Source organism: Pan troglodytes, chromosome 22 (genome assembly GCF_028858775.2).
Source record: "Pan troglodytes isolate AG18354 chromosome 22, NHGRI_mPanTro3-v2.0_pri, whole genome shotgun sequence".
NCBI classification, from domain to species: domain Eukaryota; kingdom Metazoa; phylum Chordata; class Mammalia; order Primates; family Hominidae; genus Pan; species Pan troglodytes.
Window position 1 is genome coordinate 40,281,818 of NC_072420.2, and position 12,133 is coordinate 40,293,950.

At 44.7% G+C, this 12,133-nt stretch overlaps 1 protein-coding gene across 1 annotated transcript in view; it reads left to right on the plus strand.

Moving 5' to 3' along the window:
• The window catches only part of IGSF5 (immunoglobulin superfamily member 5), a 246,295-nt gene that overhangs the window by 35,514 nt on the left and 198,648 nt on the right, over nucleotides 1-12,133 (plus strand). The window lies entirely within an intron of this gene.

Sequence of the window (12,133 nt, forward strand, 5' to 3'; positions counted from 1 at the left end):
TACAAGAAAGTGTGGTACATAAACAACATGACTTATTGATTTTTGACAAAGATGCACAAGCAATTCAATGAATGAAAGAAAGATCGTCATTTAGGTAAGCAGTTTAAACAATTGGACATCGATAGGTACAAAAGTAAGGCTTGGTTTAAGACTCACAATTTATTTAAAAATTAACTCAAAATGGATTGTGGCTTTAAATGTAAAATGTAAAACTGTAAAACTCTAAAACATTTAGAAAGAAATATAGGAGAAAGTCTTTGAAATCTAAGGCTAGGCAGAGTATTCTTGGACTTGACACCAAAGGCACAATCCATAAATGGAAAAATTGGTAAACTGGACTTTGTCAAAATTAAAAACTTTCCCTCAGTGAAAGGCCCTGTTAAGAGGGTGAAAAGACAAGCTACACACAGGAAGAGAATATTTTAAAGCCACATATCTGACAAATAACTAATGTACATGAAGTTAAAATCCTAGTATATTATATATGTGTACATACATATGCATATTTATATAAAGAACTCTGAAAACACACATAAGCAACTGAATTAGAAATGGATCAATGGTATAAAGAGACATTTCACTGAAGAGGATATTCAGATGGTAAATAAACACATGAAAAGGTGCTCATTAGCTTTTCTGGAAATTCACAGTGGGCTATCACAACACACCTATCACAATGGCCAAAATAAAATAACACCACCAAATGCCTACAATGATGTGGGGACACGGGGTCACTCACGTGTTGTTGTGGGAATGTAAAATGGTGCAGACACTCTGGAAAACAGTTATAAGAATTAATCCCTCTTATAGAAATATCTATTCAAATTCAATTTATGATTTAGTTTTTTGAGACAGAGTCTCACTCTGTTACCCAGGCTAGAGTGCAGAGGCGCAATCATGGCTCACTGTAGCCTTGACCTCCTGGGCTCAAGTGATCCTCCCACCTCAGCTCCCCGAGTAGCTGGGACCATGGGCCTGAGCCACCACACTCAGTTAATTTTTTTGATTTTTTTTCCCCTGTAGAGATGGGGTCTTACTGTATTGCCCAGGCTGGTCTGAAACTCCTGGGCTCAAGTGATCCTCCTGCCTTGGCCTCCCAAAGTGTTGGGATTACAGTCATGAGTCACCATACCTGGCCCAAATTCAATTTAGTTGAACACATTTTTTTAATCTTAAAATGTATAAAAGCAACGTTAGTTTAAGATCAGGGGAAATTAATATAGGGAATTTAAGAAGTTCAGATTAAGCTTTCTATGAGGAAGTAAATAAACTACATGTACATAAATTAGAATATTATACTACTATTGTTTTTATACTGTTATTAAATCAAAGAGAAGGCAGATTATCAAAGTGGTTTAATTTTTTTTTGAGACAGAGTCTTGCTGTATTGCCCAGGCTGGAGTACAGTGGTGCGATCATTACTCACTGCAGCCTTGCACTCCTGTGCTCGATGGATCCTCCTGTCTCAGCATCCCGTGTAGCTGGGATTATAGGCATATGCCAACTTGCCTGGCTAATTTTTTGCAGAGACAAGGTCTCACTATATTGCCTAATCTGACGTTGAACTCCTGGCCTCAAGTGATCCTCCTTGGCCTCCCAAAGTTCTGGGATCACAGGTGTAAGCCACCATATCTGGCCTCAAAATGGTCTAATTTTGAATGATTCATCTTGATTAAACATTGTTTGTTTGAGAAATTTCTGTCTATACAGATATGTGTGTATAACTCTCTCTCTTTAAATTGTTAACAGTGGTGATTCAGCTGTGACCCTTCTTATGACCCAAATATGATTAGCCAAGGCTATTAAATCAACTCTGGCTAAACCTTTCTTTTTGCTTTCAGAACTGCAGTCTCAATAAGAATGTTTTACTTAAAAGAACCAAAACATTTGAAGCATTAGGAGTTCATATTTTTTCCTTTTGGATTTATTCTATTTAAAATTTATATAAGTGCTTACAAGTCTGTATAAAGCATTTATTACAAGAAACTTTGTAATCTGATGTATTAATTTTCTTCTATTTAGTGTTAACTCTATCTGTCTGAACTAGATAATTCTAGAGTTTGCAGATAATGGTCATTGCAGAATTGAAAGAGTTTCTTAAGGAGTGGTGGGGGTGGCATTAACCATTTCAAGCTCAGCTGTTCTAGGCTGAGCACATCAGGGACATAGAAGAATTTCCCTCTACAGCCCAAGTCCTGGGAAAGGTGGCAATTTTTCATCTTCTGACATATCACAGACACAACAAAAACAAACTGAGACTGGAACCTCAGAGGACAAAACTCTAGAGTGGATGTAGTATATACTGCTTGGGTGATGGGTACACCAAAATCTCACAAATCACCACTAAAGAACGTACTTATGTAACCGAACACCACCTGTTCCCCGATAACCAATGGAAATACAAAATTAAAAAAACATAAAAAATAAAGTCTCACAGGAGACTACTGATCAGTTACAACACAAGGCATGAGCTATGGTACTTGGACAGCTTAGCTTCAACAAAACAAATTGCAGTTTCAGTGAGAAATCCAGGAGCACTCTGAGCTCAGTTGCCTCTGCAAGGCACCCAGGCTGCAGGAGAGTTGGAAGACCAAGCCTCAGCACTTGAGGGTTCCAGGAGCTGTGCCTTTCTGCTTTACAGGTTCCAGCTGGACAATCTCAGTGGACTCACCAGACCGTCCAAGAATAAAACAAAGACCACCGGTGCTAAATAATACAAAGCCATCTTTATTATTTTGACAGGGAAAGGAACATATGCCAGTGAAGAAATTTACTGAGTGGTGTAATGATTAATTTTATGTGTCTACTTGCCTAGGTCATGGTGCCCTGTTCTTTGTTTCAACAATATAAAGATATTTTTTAGATGTCATTAACATTTAGGTCAACAGATTTAGAGTTAAGCAGACTCCATAATGTGGGTGGGCCTCCTCCAGTCAGCTGAAGGCCTTAAGAGAAAAAGACTGACCTCCCCTGAGCAAGAAGAAATTCTGCTGCCAGATTGCTTTTATTTACTTGTTTGTTTGTTTGTTTGTTTTTTGAGACAGGGTCTTGCTCTGTCCTCTAGGCTGGAGTGCAGTGGTGTGATCATGGCTCACTGGAGCCTCCTAACCTTCTGGGCTAAAGCGATCCTCCCACCTCAGTCCCCTGAGTAGCTGGGACTACAGGCATGTGCCACCATGTCCAGCTAATTTTTAATTTTTTTTGTAGAGCTGGGGTCTTGCTATGTTGCCCAGGCTGGTGTCAAACTCCTGAGCTCAAGTGACCTTCCCACCTTAGCCTTCCAAAGTGCTGGAATTACAGGCATGAGCCACCATGCCTGGCCCAGACTGCCTTTCAATACAACTCTTTCCTGGGTCTCTACTCTTGATGGCCAACCCTGCAGATTTTGGACTTGCCAGCCCCTAAAACTGTGTGAATCAATCCTTAAAATCTGTCTCTCTCATTCTTTTCATAGCCTATTGTTTCTGTTTCTCTGGAGGACGTTGGATAATACAACTAGTTTGCCGAATAGAAAACTCTGGGGGTTTTAACTGCTGGAATGGGGAAGTTCACAGTGATTATGCTAATTAAGCATTGACTTTTGTCTTCTAGACAGGATGAAATTATTCCATGGGTCTTTATGCAGTCTGTCAAAATAATTCCCACTGCTCATTGTTCAGGAAATTGTCTTCTGTGAAGTCCAATGGGTTCTGACATCCCAGGTCCCAGATACTCATACTGCAGCTAGTTGGAGCCAGCCGAGACAAAGCACAACATCCATTTTGATAATGAGTTGGCAAGTGCTGCTGTAAGTGGGAAGATTTTCTTTCCTCTAATTTCCCATCAAGATTTTCTTCTGACTAATGTATACTCAGCATACATGAGTTCTCAATAAAAATTGTGTTTTCTTTTTTCTTTTAAGATTCAATAGCCATAAATTGCCACACCAAGGAAATAAGGCTAGAGCAAAAGGAAGGCAAGAAGTAAATATTAAAGAAATGAAATAAGATTTTTCACTCTTTTCCCTAAGTGCACTGATGTATTTTAATGTCAGCCACGGCCAGAGACCTTTGAGGCATGAAGGGTTAGAATTTGGGTCTTGTTCATACTTCCTGAATCCTCCATCGAGAAACCTGAGTGTTAGGGACTGACTTGTGCTCTCTGCCCCAAATTCTTATGTTGAAGCCTTAACCCCCAATGTGACTGTATTTGGAGGTAGGGCTTATAAGGGGGTAATAAAATATAAATGAGATCAGAAAGATGAGACTCTAATCTAATAGGATTGGTGTCCCCAGAAGAAGAGGAAGAGGCATGAGAGACCTCTATCTCTTTCTACTGTGTAAAAGGCCATGTGAAGACACAGCAAGAATGTGGCTGTCTGAAAGTCAGGAAGAGAGCCCTCGCTGGGAACCAAATTTGCCAGCACTTTGATCTTGGACTTTAGTCTTCAGAACTGTGAGAAAATAAATGCTTGTTGTTTAAGTCACCCAGCATGTGGAATTTTGCTATGGCAGCCCACGCAGACTAAGATGCTGAGACAATCTCTCCTTTGGGCCACTGATTGAGGGGAGTCAACTTGGCTTCTCTGATCTAATAGTTTTGCTCAGTGGAAGGTGACACCAGGCCAAAGACACATTGACTCCATCCTTTACTTGTGTTTTCTTGTAAAATGTAGAGTCTGCCACGCCCTGGCTTTAAGTCTTTTGGGGTTTTCTCAGTGGCTGCACGATCACATTCTAATTCTTCAGAAAGTCATTCAAAAATCTTCACATTATGTGGCCAGGAATGGTGGCTCACACCTGTAATCCCAGCACTTTGGGAGGCTGAGGTGGGAGAATCTCTTGAGGCCGGGAGTTCAAGACTAGCCTGGCCAACATGACAAAACCCTGTCTCTACTAAAAATACAAAAATTAGCCAGTGTGGTGGTGCACGCCTGTAGTCCAAGCTACTTGGGAGGCTGAGGCATGAGAATCGCTTGAACCTGGGACACGGAGGTTGCAGTGAGCCAAGATCTTACCACTGCACTCCAGCCTGGGTGGCAGAGTAAGACTCCGTCTCAATTAAAAAAAAAAGGCCTTCACATTAAAGCCCCAAGCTCCTTCTCTTCCCACATCACTTTCTGCTCTATGTCCTCTGTCTTCTAGTACATGGGCCCTGTATTATCCGTTTTCATGCTGCTATGAAGAAATACACAAGACTAGGTGATTTATAAAGGAAAGAGGGTTAATTGACTCACAGTTCTGGGGAGGCCTCAAGAAACTTACAATCATTGTGGAAGGGGAAGCAAACTTATCCTTCACTTGGCTGCCGGAAGGAGAGTCCTGAGCAAAAGGGGGAAAAGCTCCTTGCAAACCCTTCAGATCTCGTGAGAACTCACTCACTATCACAAGAACAGCATGAGGGTAACCGCCCCCATGATTTAATTACCTCCCACAAGGTCCCTCCCCCCAACACGTGGGGGTTACAATTCGGATTACAATTCAAGATGAGATTTGAGTGGGGACACAGAGCCAGACCATATAAGGCCCTGTGTAGTTGGCAGAATAACGGTCCCCCAATATACCTGCCCTCCGATCCCTCACACCTGTGAATATGGCACATTACATGGCAAAAGGGACTTTGCAGGTAGAATTAAGGCTGCAGACCTTAAAATGGGGAGGTTAGCCTGGCTGATTCAGGTGGGTCCAATATACTCACATGCACTCTTAAAGATGAAAGAGGGAGGCAGACAAGCCATAGAGAATGGAAGAGGCGGGAGAGAGTCACAATGCAAGAGGGACTTCCCGCAGGTGCTGGCTGTCAGGATGAGATAGGCCATGAGCCAGGGAGGGCAGGCGGCCTCCAGAAGCTGAGGGCAGCCCCTGGCCAACAGCCAGCAAGGAAACAAGGACTTCATTCCTACAACCCCACACAGCTGAATCCTGCCAGCAGCCCCAGTGAGCCTGGACGTGGATCCTCCACCAGAGCTCAGCACTGATGACATCTTGATTTTGGCCTTGAGAGACGAAGCACAGAAGCCAGCAGAGCCCGTGAGATTTCTGACCTCCCTTAGGAAGTGTAAGATAATACGCTTGTATTGTTTTAAACTACGTTAGTCGCAGTTTATTCCAGCAGCCACAGGAAACATTGCCCCCGCACATGTCCTCATTTGCATGCTTTCTTGTGTGCTGCTGCTGCTGCTGGGAACACCTGTTCTTTAGCTCGCCATTACGTTAAGATCTCACCTGTCCTGGAAGGCCCAGCTTCCACGGCCATCCCTGAGCAGCACTTCCCTGCCCTTAATGACAGAGCAGAATGAATCACATTCTTCTCTGTGCTTAGAGAATTTTGCTTCTATCTCAACAAAGTGCATGTGGTGAGTGGTTAGCATCTACGCGATGGTCGCCTTTTGCTGCACTCTGACCCTTGTCCCTAGCCCAGTGCCTGATAGTCTGCTGTCAATCAGATATTTATTGGGAGGCTACGTTGGTGCCACACAGATGTGTCGTAGGTGCTAGCTATACGGGGATGCCTAAATCAGACCCAGGGCCCTTCATTCTCTCATGGACCTTCTAGGCTACACATATTCAGTGCCTCATAAACATCTGCTAAGTTAATTGAACCGAGGCCTCCTAGAGACAAGGAAGCCACAGTCACCGGGAAGCAGGATTGGCCTGGTCTGTCAGGGCAGCCTCATATATATGCACACATGACTCTTCTTCCCACAGCATGGACCATCTGCCATCTGCGGGAAGCTGTGGGGCACCAGGAATGCTCATCGCAGGGTTGTATTTGGTTCAGCCACGATTTGCCTGGGGCGTAAGAGAGTGCTGCTTTCCCTTTTCTCCTCAAACTTCCTTTTTATAAGGTGACTGCAATGATATTTACACACATAGTTTCCAAAAGGCTTTTTTCACATTTGCCATGACATTTAACCTTATGATAAACCTAGGGTGCACACGGAAGTAAGAAGAAAACATTTGATTGATTACAATTGTATAGCTGTTTTATTTAGTCTTTCCTGCTGAAAAGTCCCTAGTTATATAACTACAAGTTAATCAGGGGCTGCTAATGGGCTGGCCTTGTTCTTTAATGTAGCCATTTACAAGAAACAGCTGAAGCTAAGTTTTGCTTATGTTTGGAAATCAAGCAAGATCTACATCTCTTATGAGGCCTAACTGGCTTTGTCTGTGTTTGCTCATTAGTGTACCCAACCACTTCTGGCTTGGAGCTGTTTGGACTGGGGTTTTAACAAATAAAATCTCAACTTTTATGGTGCCTCAGTTTACCATTTAACAGAGGCCTCAGAAGAAATCCACCCTGCTGACCCCTCGATTGCAGAATTCTAGCCTCCAGAACTGTGGGCAGATAAATGCCTGTTAGTGAAGCTACCCAGTCTGTGGGTCTTATGGCAGCCCAAGCAAATGAATCCACTTACCTGTGGCTTATTTAAGTTCCCTTCCATCCCTGGCCTCTCTGCCCCCAGTGTCTACTTTAATCTCTGTGACCAAGTCCCCATCTCCACAGTGCAAGCTGGGGGCCAGGCTGGCTCAGCTGGGCCTTGAGCTGGTATAGGGTAGCCCCAAGACTGAAGATTCACCAGTGATAAACAGAGACACAGAGAGACATATATCGGGCTGAGCTGGAAGCTGGATGGGAGAGTCAGGGGCTCAATGCCAGAGCTGAGGCAGGAAGGGTTTCCTGTGCAGCGGGGGTTGAGGGATGGATAGAAGCCTCAGCATGTGGACAACAGACATGAATTAGAAGCTCCTGGAGCCTACAGGGAAAGAAGCTGAGGTTTCCAGCTGCTTGTCCCAGTGGTTACCTCTGTGTGCAGTGGACCTTGCTGGCCAGAGGTGAGGCAGCTGGGCTGGGAAACCCGGGAGGAGACCCACCCCAGCTGCGGTGACATCTTTCTTCATGCTCTTCAGAGTCATGATTCACACACTTCTCCCCCTTCTTCTTCTGGGAGGCTTCTACAGTCTGGGAATGCTTCTTCTTAAGGACCTCCAGGATGCACCCTTTGTTTGTATCCCAGTGTCCAGCACTGTGCCAGACACAGTAACTTCCCTGTAGATGCAGGTTGAACCAAGGGATCAATTAGGAAATCAGTTTGCATCTGCCACTTGCGACTTTTATCTGCAAGGCACAATCGGTTTGGTGGAATGACTGGCCAAGATGGCAAAGCCAGGAGGAATTTGCAGCAGGGATTTTTACCCTTATTTTGGATTTAGTGGGGTCAGGTAACCCGTGGGTGAGTCTGGAGGATGGCTGATAAAAATATTCTTGGTTCCAAAGTTTTCAAGAGCTCTGGAGGCAGGTCAGGCATGAAAACTGTGAAATGATGGCTTGTCCTGTAAAACTCTACAAGGAAGAATTGGCTGAGTAAATTATTGAATAGCAACTTTTTCTTTCCTTTCATTTCCTTTTTTTTTTTTCAACCAGTGGGAAGCTGAACATCTCAGGACAGGTATTATTATCACTAAAAAAATAGACGTCATAAAATTTATAGTGCTTCATTTAGAGATGGGAAGAGCTAGGCGTGAAACAAGCCATTTTCTAATGCTATAAAATAAGATTAATGATGTGTCTTTTTTAATGATCCCTTTTTTAAGATTAAAATCTTTGATGTGGAAAATGTTCATTGCTGTTCCTATTTTGAGGCCTGGGTGAATTACCTTACCTTCTCTGTCTGTGACAGATCCCTGTGTCCACTGCAAAGTTCTACCTTCCCATTTATTGGGTTTCCTAGTTTTCTAAATTTACTGATTTAACTCTAGTGGTTCAATTTATTCCAGAAATTTATTCACTAACTGCATGGCACTGCGCTTTCTTACACAAAGGAGTTCTTTGATGGCTGACAGTGGAATTATTGTCAACCATCAATAGGAATACATGAACGTGTCCTGTTTGTAGTTCTGTAGGTAGAACTTGGGTAATATGAGGGATCCTGACTTGTTTGCACGAGGCTCCCAATGAGGATGTATTGTTGAAATTTTAATTGTAATTTAGTGGATAAGCAAGAAATAATAGTTCAGAGGATCGTTTCCTAAAGTCCTTTCATTGTGACCACAGATTAAAGTAAGTGGCAAAGTAAACAAAAATGCCACCCTCCAAATACGGAGCAACCCTCCCCACCCCAAACTACCCCCACCCTGGCTCCTGGAGCTTTATTGTGGCTGGAGGCTGCTGTCCCTGGCAGTGCTGCAGCCGTAGACACTGCCTGCTCATGGGACAGACCTGTCTTGTGTCTCAGCACACAGCCTAATGTGCTACTCCTTCTGCAAATATCACTCTAGTTTCAACATAGCTCTTCCGTATTTTAACCCGAATGGCTGATGCTGGTTGTATTCAGCGATGGGAGAGAGAACTTACACACAAAAAAAGAAGAGCTGCTGCTTCTTCCTCTTTTCTCCCTCCTCAGCCAGCATGATGCAGAAGGTCAGCTCCTAGAGGAGGAGCAGGCAGGCCAGGACGGCTTCAGCATCCACTCTTGTGCGACTTAACACTTACATGTGAAGTTCGCGGACGTAAAAACAAACGATATCGGGTCCTCTCCCCCAGATGCGATGAGCAGCATGCAGACCAAAGGACAGCGGTCCCCACAGTGCAGTGTGCTGTGTGCTGCTGCAGAAGGAGGGACAGACATGCCTGAGGATGAAGCCACTAACTGGGAGTGGGGGAGAGAGAGAAGGAGCCATGGGATGTGGGTTTTGATGGCTGAACAGGAGTTTCCTAGGGACCTGCAGAAGGGAAGAGTGGGCAGGACAGAAATAAATAATGCCAGAGTTCTGTGTCACAAACGGTGGACTGTCAGCACGGCTGGTGGGAGGGGCCGTGCAGCACCCAGTCAGCAGCAAGGCTGGGCGGGCAGCTCAGGGCCAGACTATGAGTGGGCTTTCTAGTGTGTGTGGCTCTGGCCAGGCACAGTCATGGTTTTCAAGCAAGGATTTGATTTAAATAGATCAGATTCTTCTAACGTGGAGCTCAGGAGGGAGACCAGGCATGGGGTGGCTGCAAAGCGCCTGCCAGAAATAGTGAAGCCTGGGCTGGGGTGGAAGGGGTTGCTGGACCCAAAAGACATGCTTAGGGAGAAGTGACTGAGATTTGTGAGGGAGTGAGATCGGAGACCCGCAGCTTCTGACGGGAGTGTCGAGTGGACAGTGACACCGTGCACCCAGAAAGGCAGTGATAGAAGGTCCAGCGGGTTGGTGGGGAAGCTGGTGGAAAGGCCCTTGAGGCATCTGCCTGCCTTCTCTGCTTTTCACCCCTTGCCCTGCCCTTGTCAGTCTTGTGAGCCTTGGTGAGCACTGGGGAACTTCACCGGGAGGGGCAGAGCCATGGCCCCAGCTTGGAGGGGGTGCACAGGAGTGTAGCCTGGAGAAGCCTGCCCGCGCCTCCCTCTGTGGGTGCCAGCAGTGGCTTGGGCTGGTGTTCCCATGCTTGTGCATTCTATTAGCCTGTGCCAGTCCACGGGCCAGTGGCTGGGTCTCATCCGAGCAAGGAAATTTGGAGCTTCCCGCTTTCCTCTTGCTTTTCTTTAGACAAGGCATATGGTGAACTCAGTCCTTCCCCAGCTGCTTCTGGGGGGTGTGGCAAAGCATAAAGTGTGGAGATCTCCTGGTTCAGGGAGAGAGGGATCTGGTGCCTGAAAAACGTGATGTGAACATTTGGCTTTTCTTAAAACACTCCTCATTGCTTTCCTAGCATAGCAGTTATTTTCCGTCCTCTGGGCTTTGGTGACAGTGTGGCCTGGCTCCACAGATGTCAAAAACTCAAGTTAATGCAAAGACTTTCACTTCTCAGGCTCCAAAGGCCTCAACAAGCTTCCCCTCATCTGTGTTCATGGACTTAAATTTCATGTTGTCAAATGAGTATTAGGTAATGGCAGAAATAACGCATGTATCACACATTTATGGATTTATTTCCCTTGCATTTATTTTACTTTAGAACACCATTACCCAAAGCAGAGCTCTTGAAACTCTAGTCCTACAACACAATCTTTGAAAAATGGGTTTCATTTTCAGATGCTTGGGAAATATTGCATTCCCTATGCTCCTCTTGCACATCAATTGTCAGCTCACAATAAAGGCTCCGAGAAGGCCTGCATTATAAAACTGTGCAGACAGGGTCTCCCCAAGTTGTCACACGTGAGATCCTGGACTCTGTTTAGTGGCTTTTGGTTTTTTTCTAAATGCATTTTGAACAGCCAGGGTACAGACTTCCGTGAAGACCACCCTAGAATGCACAAACCACGCAAGCCTTTCTAAGTCATGTTGTTGAGTCTGTAAAACAGGAGGAAATTTGGGAAATGGGCGGCAGGGTTTTCCTGGCCCTCAAGAGAAGAGCTCACTCCTTTTTGCATCGATCTCCCTTTTCCATATTTACTTTGCCTCTAATTAATTTTTCTTATTGCTCTTCACCCTATTTCTTGGTGTTTTGCCTCAGATGAAAGTAGGATAATTAGTTCCTTATCTCTGTTTTAAAGGAATTTCATCTGGCTTCCAGCTCAGGGGCTAATTATGGCTTTATGGATTTCCTTCTTTGAAATACATCTATGCTAAATACTGCCAGCTTCTCATTCACTTCAGGCTAAAGTGGGAAGCTCTGTAGGCCTAATTCTCTCCCTTCACTGTAGATTCATACTGTTAATGATAAAAAGGGGGAGAGGAGGCTGGGTGTGGTGGCTCATGCCTGTAATCCCAGTACTTTGGGAGGCCAAGGTGGGCAGATCACCTGAGGCCAGGAGTTCAAGACCAGCCTGGTCAATGCGGCAAAACCCCATCTCTACAGAAAAGAGGCAAAAATTAGCCAGGTGTGGTGTAACACACCAGTAATTCCAGCTACTTGGGAGGCTGAGGTGGGAGGATTGCTTGAGCCCTGGAGGTGGAGGCTGTAGTCTGCTGAGATTGTGCCACTGCACTCCAGCTTGGGTGATGGAGTGAGACTCTGTCTCAAAACCAAAACCAAAACAAAAACCAACGAAGTCCTAAGTCAGCCCAAAAAGTGGGGGAGAAATTAGGTGCACTAACAAGGAATATGCGCATGTTATAACTTCAGGCTATTTCTGTTTGTCAGGAGATTGCTTTACCTGGGCCAATTATTTGGTTCCTCTGTGGCTCAGTTTTCTCATCTGTAAAATGGGAGAATAACAGCCTCTACCTCACAAAATTGT